Source organism: Struthio camelus, chromosome 5 (genome assembly GCF_040807025.1).
Source record: "Struthio camelus isolate bStrCam1 chromosome 5, bStrCam1.hap1, whole genome shotgun sequence".
NCBI classification, from domain to species: domain Eukaryota; kingdom Metazoa; phylum Chordata; class Aves; order Struthioniformes; family Struthionidae; genus Struthio; species Struthio camelus.
Window position 1 is genome coordinate 61,213,709 of NC_090946.1, and position 16,145 is coordinate 61,229,853.

Here is a 16,145-nt window from a genome sequence, read left to right on the forward strand (position 1 = left end):
TTGTAATACAAATAACAAGGCATGTTAATATATTGCAAGGAAAGTAGAGAAAGATCTAAAAATCTAGCCCTCTGTTATTTCTAATATGATCCATCTGTTAAACTTCCCCATGCACACACTTGAAACCTGACAGCCCATTTTTCTGCTGTTTCTGAGACTGCCGCTTTCCCATTGCAGCTGGTCAGAGTTTTGTCACTAACTCCTGGCACAGCAGGAACAAGATCTCTGTGGGCATGGTGAGGGGAGTATGTGGGAGCAGGGTTTCTATCCTAGAAGAGGAATGCATCTATTCCAGGAAGCCTTTAGGGTCAGCTGTTCTCTCTGGTGATCCTCTCATCCCTTGGTACCTTTTTTCATCTGAGCCCCAGGAGAGGGGTTCTTTCACAAGCCATTTGTTAGCAGAAGGCACTTCAGCTGCCAACCCTTAATGCGCTAACAAGAGATTCGCTGGTGTGAAATGCATGCAAAATGCAGCAGGCGTTATAAAGTATTGCACAAATCTGCATGAGACAGGCATACCCAGATCCCTCTAGTTCTCAATTCCTCAGGCATCTCTCCTTGCTCCTGGCTCATCTTGTTTCAGGGTAACACAATGTTGTTTACTTATTTCATTATTTACATTTATCAGATCTTACATTGGAGGAATTGCTATTGATGCCTGGGTTTAATTAGCATAGGACTTGGTAACAGCTTAATAAAAAATAAACTACAAGCCATTCATTCCTTCTTGAGAAATATTAAGATTTATTAGCAGTGTCTCCAAAATTAATTAGTTTAAAACTGATTCTTTTCAGAATTAAACTGGGAAAGTTAGGTTGTTTATTTTTAGGGTGTAATTGTGTTGAGCAAATTTTGTACTTTAAACTGTCTCATTCAGAGATGTGCTTTCATTACATGCTATTACACATTTATTGATAAGCAATCTCTAAAAGAAACCTCGTACTCTTTCTTAGAATCAAATGAATGCCTGTGAAAGGTGAATTATGTTACCAGAGTGGTTGCAAACAAGAAGGTAAAAGGGAGTATAAATTTATTCTTAAATTTCAGTAAAAATATGGAATGATAGTTCATTTTGTGCTATAGAGAAATTAATTCTTGCAACAATAGAAATTGCAGTCTTATTTTGCTGGGAAAATCTGAAAGGGCAGGTTGGTTCTTATTCAAATATTTTAAAACTTCTGAACTGCATGGCTTTGCTTTTATTTGCTACTGTAAGAGTGCTAACTGATTGCACCTTTTTAGAGCCCTACCTTGTTCCTGCCTTTGTCCACTTCCACTACTGTCTTTAATGTGAAATGTTGAGACTAATCTTTAAAATATTTACAAAACTTTCCTCAAACACTGATCTTTTTCCTCCTCTTTATACCTTACATCTGTTTTGAAAACTAAAGATGTTGAAATGGTGACTTACACTTCTTCCTTTTTCCTCCTTGTTGTTCCTTCTTACTGCTTTTTGCTAGCAGAAGGGAACAACTGAATGATTTCTCTTTTATTTGCTCCTTTTTTCTCCTCAGTGTTTCAAAACTTTACCCTTTGAAAAGCTATAGTGTCAAAAAGGAGTATAGAAAAGTGATAAGAAAGCAGTGAAAGAAAATCTGAGTGTTTTTCAATATCTGTTGCATTTAATTTGCAAATAGAAGTACAAGAAAAATGGGGACAGGAGGAAGGCCAAAGACCCTGAAATTTTGTTGAAGCACACTTTGTTGGTTTTAGTGGCAAGTGGGACAAGAAAACTGATCTTTTGAGGACATGAGACTGGGGAATTTTTCACACAAATACTTGTCTTTTCCCACACTTGGAATTTACGAGTCCTTTTTTTTTTTTTTTTTAGACTCAGGGCACTCCTAAGCCAAACAGGACAGAGTCCCAAAGTCCTCATTTCTACTGTAGCTTAATATACAGGAATTGTTGGCCTATCCGAAGAAGCCAGCAAACCAGCAAGTCCCCTGGGCAGAGGAGATTCTATAGAGAATTGTAACCCATGGTAAACAACTACAGGCTGTTGTAGAGAGGATTCCTGTGTTTGCTTTGAGATCCTGTTTTCTTTTAGTTTGTCACGTAGTCCGGCTATGGTGCATGGGGTAATGGACTCTGATTAGTCATTGCCAATCACTCACTTACCCTTATCCATCTGATACAGATAACAAAGAACAATGCATCTTGCTGATTTCTGGGTGCTGTTGGTGACAGCCAGCCCCAACTTTCTCCTCTTGTGTTTCTGTCTCAGAGTTTGATGCAGTGTTGTAGAATCTGCTGTAGAGGAAGGACAAGGATATACTATCCACTGCCTGCTTTGGTTCCCCTATCTTGCTGCATTTTCTATATTTTATCCCCTATCTTTTATATTTTTATGCCCTCTTTCTCTCTCTTTTTTTTTTTTTTTTTTTTTTTTTAAAACAGAGAAAGATGATATGTAGGCAGCTGGCTGCCTACACCCTCTGGGATTCTAGTGGATAGGGACAAATTCAGGACCGAGGGGGGATTATGAATATGAAATAACGTGGTGATGAGAACAAGTTACAAGGGCAGCACAACTCCCAGAGCATTAAATGAGACATGACGTCCTCCAAAATCCTAGCTCTACTAAATATTATCAACTTTTCATCCTATGTCATATTTTTGTCAAAGGGGGTTTAGCTACTTTCCTCTGACATAATTTTTCAGGAAGCTTCCACCTCTGAGCATTGTTGTCACTGAAACAAATTCTGGACCATCAGACTCTTAAGTGTGAGTGATAAATCCTCTTCCAGCATATAAAAGCCAGCAGGGAAATGTACAGGTTCTTGGTCATTGCATCCCATTCACATCAGCCAGTGTGATGGGCTGCTGTATCAGATGATACTGGCTGTTAATGGACAGCCTGCCATCCCATTCCATCCCTAGTCAAAAAAGACTGCTTCTCCCTGCAAAACTGCGAAGATGAGATGCATGTGACTCACCCCAATAGGGGACAGAGATACCTTCTTCACCTTGATCTAAACTGGAATCAGCTGAGCAGTCTGGGGAGGCTTCTTCAGGACAACAATCTAATGATACTGTATTGCAAACAAAGGTACAAGAAGAAAAAGGCCAGCTTTCTGTGGTTTAAAAAAAAAAAAAAAAAAAAAGACCAGCTTTCTGTGGCTTTCATATGGTAAAAAGAACCAAGTTAAGTCTCAGTGCTCCTAGCCTCCACTGGACATAAAAGGGTGAGGGTTGTATTTCCCACTAGGAAATACAAGGTTGCTCTTTCTAGTGGCTGAAACCTGTGTATAAATTACAGCAGCTTCTCAGACAACTGTGATGAAATCCCCCAACACTATCTAGTATGCAGAGAATGATATCACTATGCCACAAGAAGTGTTTTTTGCAGAGGAGCTGAAGGTGGAGGTGTGAAGCATTGCAAGCTGACACATCTGGCTTGTGTGCCAGGAACAGAGTAGCTGAAAACTCTACATTCATGAAATTGAAAATGTGACAGAATGTAACTACTGTACTTTTAACATACAAGGCAGATTTTGACCTCAAAGTCATGTGTTCACGTTTAACAATGTCTACGTCTTAATTGTTGTGCCACCAAGCTAGAAGTCTACTCTGATTATTTGGAAAAATAGTCAGAAAGAAATTAAGGAACAAATTCTGGAGTCTGTTATCACTGCTGTATACATAGATGCTGTTTCTGTCCTGCTGTATGTTTTCCCCAGCATCCATGGGGATGTAATTTTCAGTGCAATTTTTACAATGTAATTTTCTCACAGTTGGTCAATTACTGCTGGTAACAAATGGCTTATTAGCGCATTAACCTTCATTACTTCTGGATTTTCTCTGAAACTTTTGTGATACTGTTGTGGGTTTGATTTGTGAAGACCAGTTCTGAGAGTCAGAATTCAGCCCATCTAGACAGCTTAATGCTATACTAAGCAAGGTCTCTATGCTGAGACTGCCGATAAAAGTACCAGCTCTAATACTCATGCCTGTAATGCAGATGCTTGCCCCCTAGGAAAAGATTTGTTGTGTTTAGGTTTCCAAACAACCATTCTATAATGAGAAGTTTTATCTCAGTCTAGATGGTACTGGAACTAATAATTCAGGAATATAAGGCTATATTTGATAGCACATTTGCTAATAATTTGGTATTTGAAAACATCTTAGGGTTCCTAAATGACTGCCGAGGTACAATGCTTGCCGAAAAGCAGCAAGATACTAAAACAGAGGGACAGAGCACCACTTTCCTAAATACCACACCATTCCCAGACCCAAATATTGATATGTCAAAGCAGACTGTTTTTCCTCAATTTCCCTGTTGATTGTCCTGTTCATTCTGAAGTGGATGACAAGAAGGATGATGTCTGTGAGGATGTGGGCCTGACATATGCTTTGTGGTATAGAGAGCAAGGAACTGTGAGCAAAGAGATTTCAAAGCGACTCTGAGTACTGAAGTGGTAGACAAAGAATGGCAATAGAAATCCCCACCTGAGGAACATGCTAGTTTCAAACACCACTTTCACTGGGGTGCACTTGCCTGCTTGGGAGAGTGTCTGATGTCAGATACGTGCTGCTTGGTAGGACCCTCTATGCAAGAGTAGGGAGACATTCATAGTGGGGAGGAGGAATGAAGGATGAAGTCTGCACTACCCCATCACCAAGCCATAAATACACTTAGTAGGAAAAATCAGATGCAGTGTTGAGAGCTGGGCCTGTTCAGCCTGGAGAAGAGAAGATTGAGAGGGGATCTCATAAATGTGTACAAGTATCTGAAGGGGGAATGTCAGGAGGATGAGGCCAGCCTCTTCTCCGTGGTGCCCAGTGACAGGACAAGAGGCAATGGGCAGAAACTAAAACACAGGCAGTTCCATCTGAACATGAGGAAAAACTTCTTCCCTGTGAGGGTGACAGAGCATTGGAAGAGGTTGCCCGGAGAGGTAGTGGAGTCTCCTTCCCTGGAGATATTCAAAACCCATCTGGATGTGATCCTGGGCAATATGCTCTAGGTGACCCTGCTTGAGCAGGGAGGTTGGACTAGATGATCTCCAGAGGTCCCTTCCAACCTCAACCATTCTGTGATTCTAATTGGTGAAGCGAGTAACAGTAGTAGGAGGAGAGAGTCTGTAGGGTTAATTTTAATAATGTTTATCTTCACTCCAAAGGTGGGTTGTGGTGGATTTGTTTGTTTTTGTTTGTGTGTGTTTGTTTTTTCCCCTGACTGTTGAAGAGGCAAGAAATTATGCAGATAGTTAGAAACTAGCATGCCTGTTAATATAAAATCATCTTATGGATGAAGATGCTGAACTTACCTTGCCAGGACAAGGGCAATTAGACATGTCCTCCATCACAGGCTACACAGTGCAATTTGACTTGCTTGAGTGCTGTGGCAAAGTTTGGGTCTACCGGTTGCACTGGGTGAAGGGAAGGACTACTAGTGTTTTACCTCTGCGTTGTCCATTTAAATGCTTATGGTGGAGAGTAGAATTAAGCTATGATTTTTGAGAGTGCCCAAGTGACTTTAGATAACAAGCTCAGGGATTTAGCTTCCTTAATCATTCATCTACTTTTGAAACTCCCAGAGGTATCCCTGTGCCACAGATTTCTAAGAGGCTGGAGTGACTGTGTGGTCATTAGCATTTCCTGAGTGGGCGACTTTGCATCCACCTCTGTGTTGCTTTGTATGGTACTTAGCAACTGTTCCTCCCTACACTGGACCAATTGCCTTGTTAAACTTAATCTCACTGAAATAAAAATGCCACCTCATTAATACTAAGCCTGACCTTCTTCCTAATTACCATCCTTAGCAAAGGGTTAAGTGTCATGCTGTTTTACTTTTATAGCTGGCTCTAGTTTTTCTTGCTGGACTCATTAGCACCAACTGACTTTGAAAATGCCTTTCAATTAATATAATTTTCACATCTTCCTTCATCCTCTAATTATGTTGGAAAGGATCTTGATCAAAAAAAATGGTATGTGATGGGAATTGTGGAATCAGGACCACCAAATAACTCAGCATGCCTTATTTCCTAGCAAAGAGATTTTTATTAACTTTCAGATTAAATTAATCATTCAACTAGTTAAGAATTTTACAGAGTTTAATGAAGTTATTAAATGGTGATTCTGCTGTACATAATAGGTGTGGAAAGTGAAAACACATGGGCACTCTTTCAAGACTTAGGCAAGCCAGAGCTGCAGTGGATGCTGGATGAAATTGCTTAGAAGTTGGGCTGACAATGGAAAATAATTTAAATTTTGAAAGAATCTTCGGGGATTTCAGGACTTTGTTTTTGCACATATCTGAACCTAGAATATTCTACCATGTACATAGAATTCTAAGTTCCTTCACTTCCCAAGCTATGGGTGGTATGCTGTCAGAAGGAGTTTCTTCTAATACAGCTTTTGTAACTGTTGACCTTGTGGTCTTTTTGTTAAGCTGGGCTTTCCTGTTTTTTTTACCTTTTTTCCCTTGGGGTTTGCAATCTCAGTTTCTTCCCTGCACATTATATCTCCTGAATACATAGGGTTACTGTAGACCTTACTGAGGTGAGTGGGCTCACGACCGCTTACTGAAGAGAGAAAGAGCTCCTGCACTGGTGGCTGAGGTTACTTATCTTACACCCACTCTGCTCGAGGGGAGCTGTGGGTTGTGGCACTGCAGGTCATGTTCTCTCAGTACTAAGGAGCCTTACTTCCAGGGAAATTCTCATGGAGCTCCTTGGGGAGCTGCAGTAGTTCCCCTGTTGCAGGCTGTGAGTCATGCAGAGCTGCTCTAAGAGAAAAGGATTTGTGATGGTCCAGAATGAGTGGTTTTCTTTCACAGGGAAAAATGAGCAAGAATTCAGTGCAACTGTTTATAGTGGCCATCAGAGAGACTTCTCTGGCTGTTATGATGGTTTGGCGTGTAACTCACTCCAGTTAATGTGCCAGAAAACAGACAAAGATTTTGCGAGCCCTCTTACCAAATCATTGCAGTTAGCAGATGATCATCAGTCTCTACTGCGAGTGGTATGTAGTGTTAAGTCTTTTAGTAGGAGAGACCTGGACTGCTCAGCTGCCTGTCATAGCCCCTCAACAGCAGAGGTACTCTTTAATTTACAAGGCAGAGCTTATTCTTTGAAAATGGATGAATCTATTTTCTGCCTAAAATTCAAGTTTCATGTTACTGTGGTGTTTGATGGAGAGATCTGTCCTGCTTTGGATCTTGGTGGCTCTAATCAAGAACACAGCAAATATAGCATTGATTCCAGTCTAGTCCTTTCCCTGCTTACATTCAAGAATATCTTTTAATAAGAGAAACATGAACATATGTATTAATATCTATTTCTCTGCAAACAGAAGTCTCTTCTATACAACAGCTTGTTATTAACCCTCTGGAATAAACCAGTGTTGTCCTGTAGTCAAATTTAAGATTCTGATCAAAGCTGCAGCATCTAGTCCCATCCTACACGCTGCCTCTGTAATGTTTCTGGTTCCCTGAGTTTTTAAATTACTCTTTAAAGGGTCACTGATAACAGGCTTTTTAGATGATGACAGGATCCTGATACAAGCAGTGAGATCAGCAGTCAGTGCATCAGCACAGGCTGGATGTGAGAGAGCCCCTACCCGGAGCTGATGCTATGCAAACAGGCTAGCTGTAGCGAGGCCGGCCTGGAGGAATGAGGGAGAACACTCAAACTAGGGCAAGGAGCAAGCACTTAGCACCTTTGAAATCTAAAATACATCACACTGTTGTATATATCATACTGTTATTAACTCTATCTTAAACCTAGGCAATTTTTCTGGCCTTCTTTCCAACTTCTGGCTGTTTAAGAGCCTCAATGATTTAATGGTTAAATTTCTTTTCTTATTTCTGGGCCAACTGTGTTTTTTGCTAGTTCATATGTACTACTTATATGTTCTTTAGAATGGCTAATTTTCCTCCTCTTTATGGTAACAGAGAGCATTTTCGCTCTTAATCATTGCATTTTGCTTGGACAGTTGCCTTTTGTAACACAACTATTTCTTTCCCTTCGGGAACACTCTTTTTCTCTGTTCTGATTTAAATTATTTTTTTCTTGAACATGAATGAGTAGAATTACTTCATTCTGCTATTGCCTTGTACAATAACATTGTACAATTCCATCACATTTCACTGGAAATACTTTGCCTTGTACATATCCTGGAGCTGAGTTTGTCATGCTCAAAGTTACATTTCTTGGTATCTACAGTGATGTGCTAATACTCTCAGACTTGTGCTTTTTTTTATCACTTCTAAGTGATGATTGTCCATTTAATAACAGAATCCTAGTTCTGGTACAAACCTAGAGTGCCTAAAAGCATAGCTCTCCTATGAAACACCTTTTTTCAATGCTTTTTGACAATTATCAGCAACAAGGGCTTCCAGAAAGACTTTCATTTATGTTGACAATGCTTCTCTGTTTTCTGTCACCAGAACCATTAGTATTCCTCCTCCTTGTGTCCTGTTTATTAAAAAATTTCATGCAACTTCTGTAAAACTTTAATCACTAACTGTTCTCTTTCACAGTATCATTAGCTGCTACTTTACTCATCTTGCAGTTCAGAACTATACCACATCTCCTTCATCCTAAACAATGTTCCCTATCTGGGACTGCACTGAATGCTTTTCTGAAGTCCGATGGATTAGATCTTCCCAAATTCCCCTAGAAAATCAGCTACCATAATAAGTAATAATACCAGATTGTCTTTCACTATATTTTATATGTGCTAATATTCATTCTTTCATATTTTTTTCCAACTGAGGTCAAGCCCTGTACTTGCCAAGATCACTTTTCTCCTCTTTTTTAAATAATGGCACCACATTTCTGACTGCTTATATGCTTCTTCCTCTTCATTTGACTTGAACAGAATTTTGTTTTATTTGTGTATCACTTCCTATTTCTTTACTGCTGGCTGTCTTTTCTGAACAGCTCAAGCTCTTCAGTGCAATGTCCAGTCATACTTACTGTGCCTTTATGCTTTTCTTATGTTTACAAGAATGCAGTTTATTGTCCATCAGGATTTACAGTTCCTCCTTCAGGTTGTTGTATTTGTTCTTTGCAATGAATACCAACAGCTATTTGGCTCTGACTTGGTTCCGTGTTGTGGAAGTGTTGTCATACACTAATTGTATCAGCTGCCTGACTACTGCTCCCATCTGGCATCCTTCTGGCCTGTGCTCGTCGCTGTGCAAAAATCTGTTGAACTAATTAGGGACCCAGACCTTCAGCGGATCCTCTGCAAAGCCTTTCTTCTCTGCATGATTGCTTAAAATGAAGACCGTGTTCAGTGAATCTCTCATCTTTTATGTTTGAAAGTTTCTGAAGTAGATCTGTTTTTTATATTCCTTCACGGCTAGTTTCTGTGATTCTTGTTTTAAAGCTTATTCCCAGTGAGTTGATTCATATATGCTGAAATCAGAATTCCAACTGGTTCATTTGAGGTGCAGGTGACTTTATTTCTATACCTTAGATCAGCAGCAGAAACTGAGTTTTAGTGTGAATACTAGTGATGGTAAATTGTAACTTTAATTTGAAGCAATTTGTGCTATTGACTAGAAATCAGCTTTTTTCATGACTGACTCTGATAAGGGCCTTGTTCAGGGCAATGCTGCCAAAGGATAAACACAGGTGAAAGGAATTAGTACAAACATCCAAATAGTATGTTTGGATTATTTTTCTTTTGGTTTTTGCCTACTTCTAATTAATGAAGATAAGAGATCAGTACTGAGTACCAACTAAAATCTGCTCTGGGCTTATGTTTCATACTATCAAAAACTTTCAGCAAGTAATTCATGATGGGGGGAGGGATTGGGAAGGAAGGAAGGAAAAAAAAAACTCATCTATCTCTCTGGAGTAACATGACAATCTTTAGCCAAACAAATCTACAAAAACACTACCAACCCCTGTCTGCTCCAGAAATACAGAACTGCTAACAAAACCCATCATCTTTGGCTCAGAAACACAGGATGCTGCTCAGTAAGATGATGATGATAATGATGGTAAGGGTTGTTGTAGAGACCAAAGGAAGGAATACAGTATGTAGCAAAGATGTTGCAAGTACGTAGAAGAGACCAACAGTACAGGGTCTTTTATTGTTTATATCTAACATAACACTGCATTTCCTTGCAGAAAGCCCTTGGGCTTTTCAAACAATAAACCAAATTCTATCCATAGTTGTTTCTCTTCATTCATCTCAATGAGGCCAGTGATGACATCTGTAAGTTGTAGCATCTCTTTACCTGAAGCACAGCCAGCCAGCAGGCAGCACACAACTGTTCAGCATGCAGTGCAGCACTGTTCAACACTCTGCCTGCGCCCCAATCTGCTCTTATGCCTCCCATTTCATTACCCTTATTAACGTCTTCTCAGCTCTTGGCATTGCTGTTTTTTAATCTGAAATCTGAAATTTGTAGGGACCAGAATTGAAATGAGACAAACTGTATTAGCTGCTAAAAAAATAAGCTTGGCAATGCACACTACAGTGACTGGAATTCTTAAGAAAATGGGACAGGAGAAGGCACCTTCCTTTCTGTTATTCATGTCCCTTTCAATCACTTAATAATTAATTATACTTTGTCTTCATGGGAACTGCAGAGCTAGCTCCATGGATGAGGGATGCTGCTATGTTCCTAGTGTTATTTAGGAGAATAGATAAGAAAAAGGTGATGGAGAAATCTCCCTCCCTCTTAGCAGCCCCTAACCAATGGCCAAACTTTCATAAGCCTGTGAAACCTAGGTGGTATGCTCAGCTTGTCTGAAAGCTCATCTTCAGCTCAACCTGCCAATCTGCATTAGTCCCCCAAATCACTGCCCACTATCATCTGAGTTTCCCACAGTGCTTTTCAGCTGGAGCTTTTTGGTCAGAATGAGAGCATATTTTCCAGTTGTAGGTAAGGCTCATGTCTCTGTGGTATTACAGAGACTTTAGATTGGTTAACAGGTTGCACTTATGTTGTAATTTATTCTGCTTCTGAGAGGGAGAAAATGGGTTCAGATGCTATATTCCTGGAATGTTTCACTCGCAAATGTTTACCATTTTGCACAGCAATTTAAATGACTAAAGCAGCAACATGCGGAAGCAACAGCAAAATATACAATTCCCTAGTGCCTAGAAAGCTGCTGTGCTTAAAAGCTGTCAGCCAGCAAATCCTCTCTGCTTTCTGCAAAACTGTTGTGTATTTCTGTCAATTTACTCTGCCCTGGCTCACTCGATTTAAGGTCACTCTATCATTCAGTTGGCATCTTAATCTTATATCCCCAAATGAAAGTCAGCATAGATGTCAATGTGTCCAGATAAAGAGAGATTGCTCCTTCATTTATTATACATGAAATTTATATCTTTTGCTTTTGTGGAACTGCAACAGCAGTTGAGATATGGTACTAAACACCCTGATAAAGTTACTAAGCTCCAATTAATTATCTTGAATTTTTCCTGATTCAGTTGCAGCCTTTTAATTCTAGTAAAGCTGTTAGTTTCATTGCTTTGTCACTTCTAGCACAACAAGATGTTCCAGGTCATGACTTGGCCTCATGAGAATATGAAGGTTGCCCAGCACTTCATTCCTGATCAGATAGACCCTGAAGGGTTCAAATGTGCATTCAAGTACATCCAAAAATCTTTGGAGGAGAAATCTCATTAGAACAGACTTTCCTTTGAGATTTTTGGCACCTCTGGCTTTGAAACAGAAGAGGAATAGCCTGATTCATGTGTTTTTTGAGTATGTTCTGTTTTCCAGTGTTTCCATTTGTGGCTCTCAATAAAAATAGGTAGCAGAATAATATGAAACTTAAAGAAAACCAACTTTCTGAAGAAACTCATAGTGCAGCTAGTCAAGCACTGGTCAAAATTTAAGGTTGGTATTTATCCTTAGGTAACTTGACCCATCCTTTTTCTTGTCCAGTTGTCATAGTGTTCCACTTACTAATATGAGCTTTGTGCAATAATTAACGTAAAGCTAATAGTTAGCCAGTGAGGAACTTGATTTGTTTCAATGACCTATGTTCTACATGACTTCACTAAATGTATTTGCAATCAAAAAGATCTAATAATTTTATAGAGATGAACATAATTTTTCTGCTTTATTATTTTGGTAATTTGAGCTTAAGTGATTAACTGTAAATTAAGTCAGATGATTCTTTTTCAATTCCTTCATCATTTTGAATAGTGTGAACATTCATATGAGTAAGTGTAAAACTCACTCTCTGAATACCAGCACCCAGGAATGAAATTCACTTTGCTTGGTAAGTGTAGTTACACGAATATTAGTGGAAATAAAACACAAAGTTCAGGGAGAAAAACTGCAGCAGCAGCATTGCAGGGATTAGTTTGTTCTTCCTCATAGGTTAACAAATAGTGCTTGCTTGCCTATCCATCCTGTTTTTATTTCATTGTAAGGGTAGAGAGACTGTGTTGCTAAAACATAAATAAAAGAGACCATGGCCATTCCTTTGAATGCTATGTTTCAACTTGCTCTTGTGAGCCCTTTATTTATTCATCAGAGTAATTACACTAATGCACATCTCTCCCGAACTTGCATAAGAAACTTACTGTCTAACTATAATAAAGTTTTTGAACAAATTTCAAAAGCTTGTTTAAAATTCTATCAACTTAGGTATTTATTTCACTTTTTTTCCTCTTTTCTTTTTATTTTGCTTTTTTACTTCAGCAAAAAAAAAAAACATTTATTGTTACATTTATCTATGGGTCTAACTTGTTCACTTGTTACGGTTTAAGACAAAATTCTCTGGAGGTCAAAAGAAATTCTTGAACCAGTTGATGATCTTAAAAGATACATCAGCATTTTTAGATGTAGCTTACAAATCATAACACTTAGGTAGTTTCTTTTCACTTCACAATATTCTCTGAAGCTCTAGCAAATTGTAGGCCAAAAATGGACCTCGGTTCAGTGTTTTGCAAGCTTTCTGGAAACAGTTTGAGGAGAGTGCAGCTATCCATATCTCTCATTCAGAGGTTAGCTCCTTAAGGTCTCTTGTCCATCGTCACTCGTTCTATGCAGGAAAGAGTGAACCAAAGCTAAGGCCCAAAGTGCTGTTACACAAGTGTGATTCCTAATAAAAGCTCCAGCAAAACAGATTCCTCTCTTCTACCAGCCTTCTCATTTAGGAGCTCACATAATTCATCCTCTTTCTCATCTGCTGCCCCTCATTATCCGGGTGGCCTGATGTGCCACATTACATCCTCTGTAGATCTGTTCCTTTTCAAAAGCACGCAACCCAGATCAGAGCTGTTTCTTTTGATTTGCTTTCTGACTCGCTGACATTTGCGGAGAAACGCCAGTGCATCCGAGACCAAAAACAAGAAGGCAGAAAACACATGAAATTCCTTTTGCCTTTCATCTCTTCAGCCTTTGTAGTCCGATAAGATTTCTATTACATTGGCCTTTCTTTTCTTCTTCTTTTTTATTTTGCTTTCATTTAACCCTGATCTTCTTATTAAAGTTGCTCAGTTCTTCCTTGAGTCCTACCAGCAGAGTTCTTAGCAAGTCTCCTCATGCTGTGATTCTCTTATGTAAAACATTCTCTGGCACTTTGTCACTTGAGTTCCTCTGAACTGTATTCCTGTTACATCAAGATGCACTTGATTGAAGCTGGGGCTGCAATTTTAAAACACCTTTGTAGAGAATTATTTTACTCAAAGCCAGGTATGTCTTAGAAGGGTGTTGTACTCTTCTTAGTCCGTTTCAAAGTCATCCTTTACCAATCTGTGAATCAGAGATTGCTTTCTATCTTCTGTGTTTTTGTTGTACTGAACTACCAGACAAACTATGGATTCCTGCTCTCTTCTGCTTTGGTCTAAGAAATTGACTAAACATGTCTGAGGTAGTCATGTACTTGTGGCTTGAGCTACATGATTTTTTTTTCCCCTATAGGCTAGAGCCTACAACAAAAACCATATGTTATTGCATCAAACCGATGGAGATCATCAGCAGGCAATTACTCTCTCAGTTAAATATTAGTGTATTAGATGTCTATGTTTATTAAAGGTTTCTGACCTCTTATGCTTCAGCTATCTGATTTAACCTGTGACTTGATTCTGTCTAGGTGTAACTGCATATGACATGTATTTCATGCTTACAGTACTCATTTTCTAGAGGACCAGAGATTCTAGATGGAATAATTTCTTTGACAAAGTCTGATAAACATGTCCCAGTGGACATGTTTATGCTTTCCACATAAGATTCAAGCCACTTGGTGGCAGGCAGCTTATGAGCTGTAACAATACTACCTCTCAGAGCTTTCTGGGAAGAGCAAATAGTTAACTGCAATCCAGAGACTAGAACTGCATCTAATCTTACTCTATCAGATACCATTCTTCACAGCACTTAACACTGCGTGGGGAGCACTTAGGGTAGTTGCAGCATTCTAAAACCTTCTATTGCCCACAGTAGTCTACGTCAATCAATTTTTATTTTGCAAATTTTAATCTGGCTTTTCTTTCCCCTGCTAATTATTCAGTCCACAAATATCATACACTGAGAGTTTAATGCTATAGAGATTATTATAAATAAATGTTTTATCCTTAGGGATTGTTTTTTAGTTTTGTCAATTGCATTTATTCAGGGGTGTGAAATGGGCAACTTACAGAGGGATCCCAAACATTGTTTATGGTTAATTGAATGTAATATCCCACTGCAACTCCTTTTTTCAACTTTCAGTATTTTGGTCTGTGCCTTAAATTTGTAAAATCTTCATTGGAAGTGAAGGAAGCTTTCAGTGTGTGAGTGAAGCTGAAGCAGTGTTTGCTCAGCACTTCTGAAAGCCAAGTGATTTATTTAAAGATTGCTATAGCCCTTGTTAGATTGCAGCTGGAAAACCAAACTCTCAGGTCATCAGCTGGGCTCCAGTTTGGACAGCAGAAAGCCTGACAAGCCCAAGCAGTTGTAAACTGGCCTGTGAGCCTGCCTAATTCACAGTGGCCCAGGATTTACCCCGTCAGTCCCTCTGGGCTAATTAGTGGTTGCATATACGAGCTGGGCAATCAGCTCTGATTCCTGATTCTGTCAGCTTGCTTGCTTCTTAATTCTAGGTTCTGCCCCTTCTCTTCTGGACCTAGACTTCTGACAGGCCCTCCTGCTCTTCCTGCAAAGTGACCTTTCTCTTGGCCCTACTTAACCCCTTGTTTTTCTGACCTCTGCTGACGTTCCTTCCTTCTCCGTCAATTCAGGAATCCACCTTTGTTTCATTTCCTGACCGTGTTTTTCTACATGGTCGATATCTGCCTCCTGTTTCCCAACCTGGTAGCTATAACCTTATCTAAAGATTGTCTGCATCTCTTCTAGGTCCCCTTAATAGTTTGCAAAATTTAAACATGCTGGTACATACTTATAATTCTTAGCAGCAGATTTCAAACAGCAAAAAAAAAATTAGAACGCTATTTAAAGTTGTTTACTAGAGCTTTCGTAAATATGGTTTGCTGATTCTTTCTTAGAATGGCCAAATTAAAAACATTATTTTATAAGCCTGAATGACTGGAGACAGTATGAAAGCTCAGTTAAAAGTGTGGGCTTTTAGATCCCTTTAAAAAAAATCTCACTGCTTCTACCCCCAGTATAACACAAAAGATAGGAAAATAAGATATTCTAGTGAAAGGGTACTCAGAAGTGATGAAAATAGAAGCTATCTAGTTCACCAGGGTGAGGGAGTGGGGGTGAGGAAGAAGAAGTAAAAACATTGAATATAAGCAAAACCAGTAGGAGGAGAAAAGACAAATTCCATTATTCCAGAAGGAGAATGTACAGATTTTGCAATAAAGGGAAGTAATTATAGTTATCTGGCTAAGTTTTCTGAGACATCATGTTGATAAAATGTTGTGGGCAGATGAAATGATATTACAAGTTGGAACAAATGTTTGTCTTTGCCAACAGCACAACACTCTTGAGTATGCTCACATATATAGTTCTCTGAAAGATAGTGGGGGCAGGTGGCCCAGTCGTCTTTCTGCTTTATTCTTTATGTTTGGAAGTAGTTATTGGAGAAGTAACTATTAGAGAATGTGTATCCTTTTTTTTTGTGTCTGCTTGCCACCTGAATTCCTTAAACTGATACAAGACTTGTGAAGAATAGGAGGAGGCACCAGACCTTGAGACTGGGAATTGTCCATAAAGTAAAGCAGTATTGTGAAGAAATTCTTGGTCCTCAGAAAAGGACAAATAACGCCAGTGT

At 39.2% G+C, this 16,145-nt stretch overlaps 1 long non-coding RNA gene across 1 annotated transcript in view; it reads left to right on the top strand.

Annotated features, from left to right (window-relative positions):
* The first annotated feature begins 545 nt into the window (after window positions 1-545).
* LOC138067507 (uncharacterized) overlaps window positions 546-16,145 on the top strand; it is a 76,955-nt gene continuing 61,355 nt past the window's right edge. The window contains exon 1 of the long non-coding RNA XR_011141598.1: window positions 546-584. This is a non-coding gene — a long non-coding RNA (uncharacterized lncRNA). The remainder of the gene's footprint in view (window positions 585-16,145) is intronic.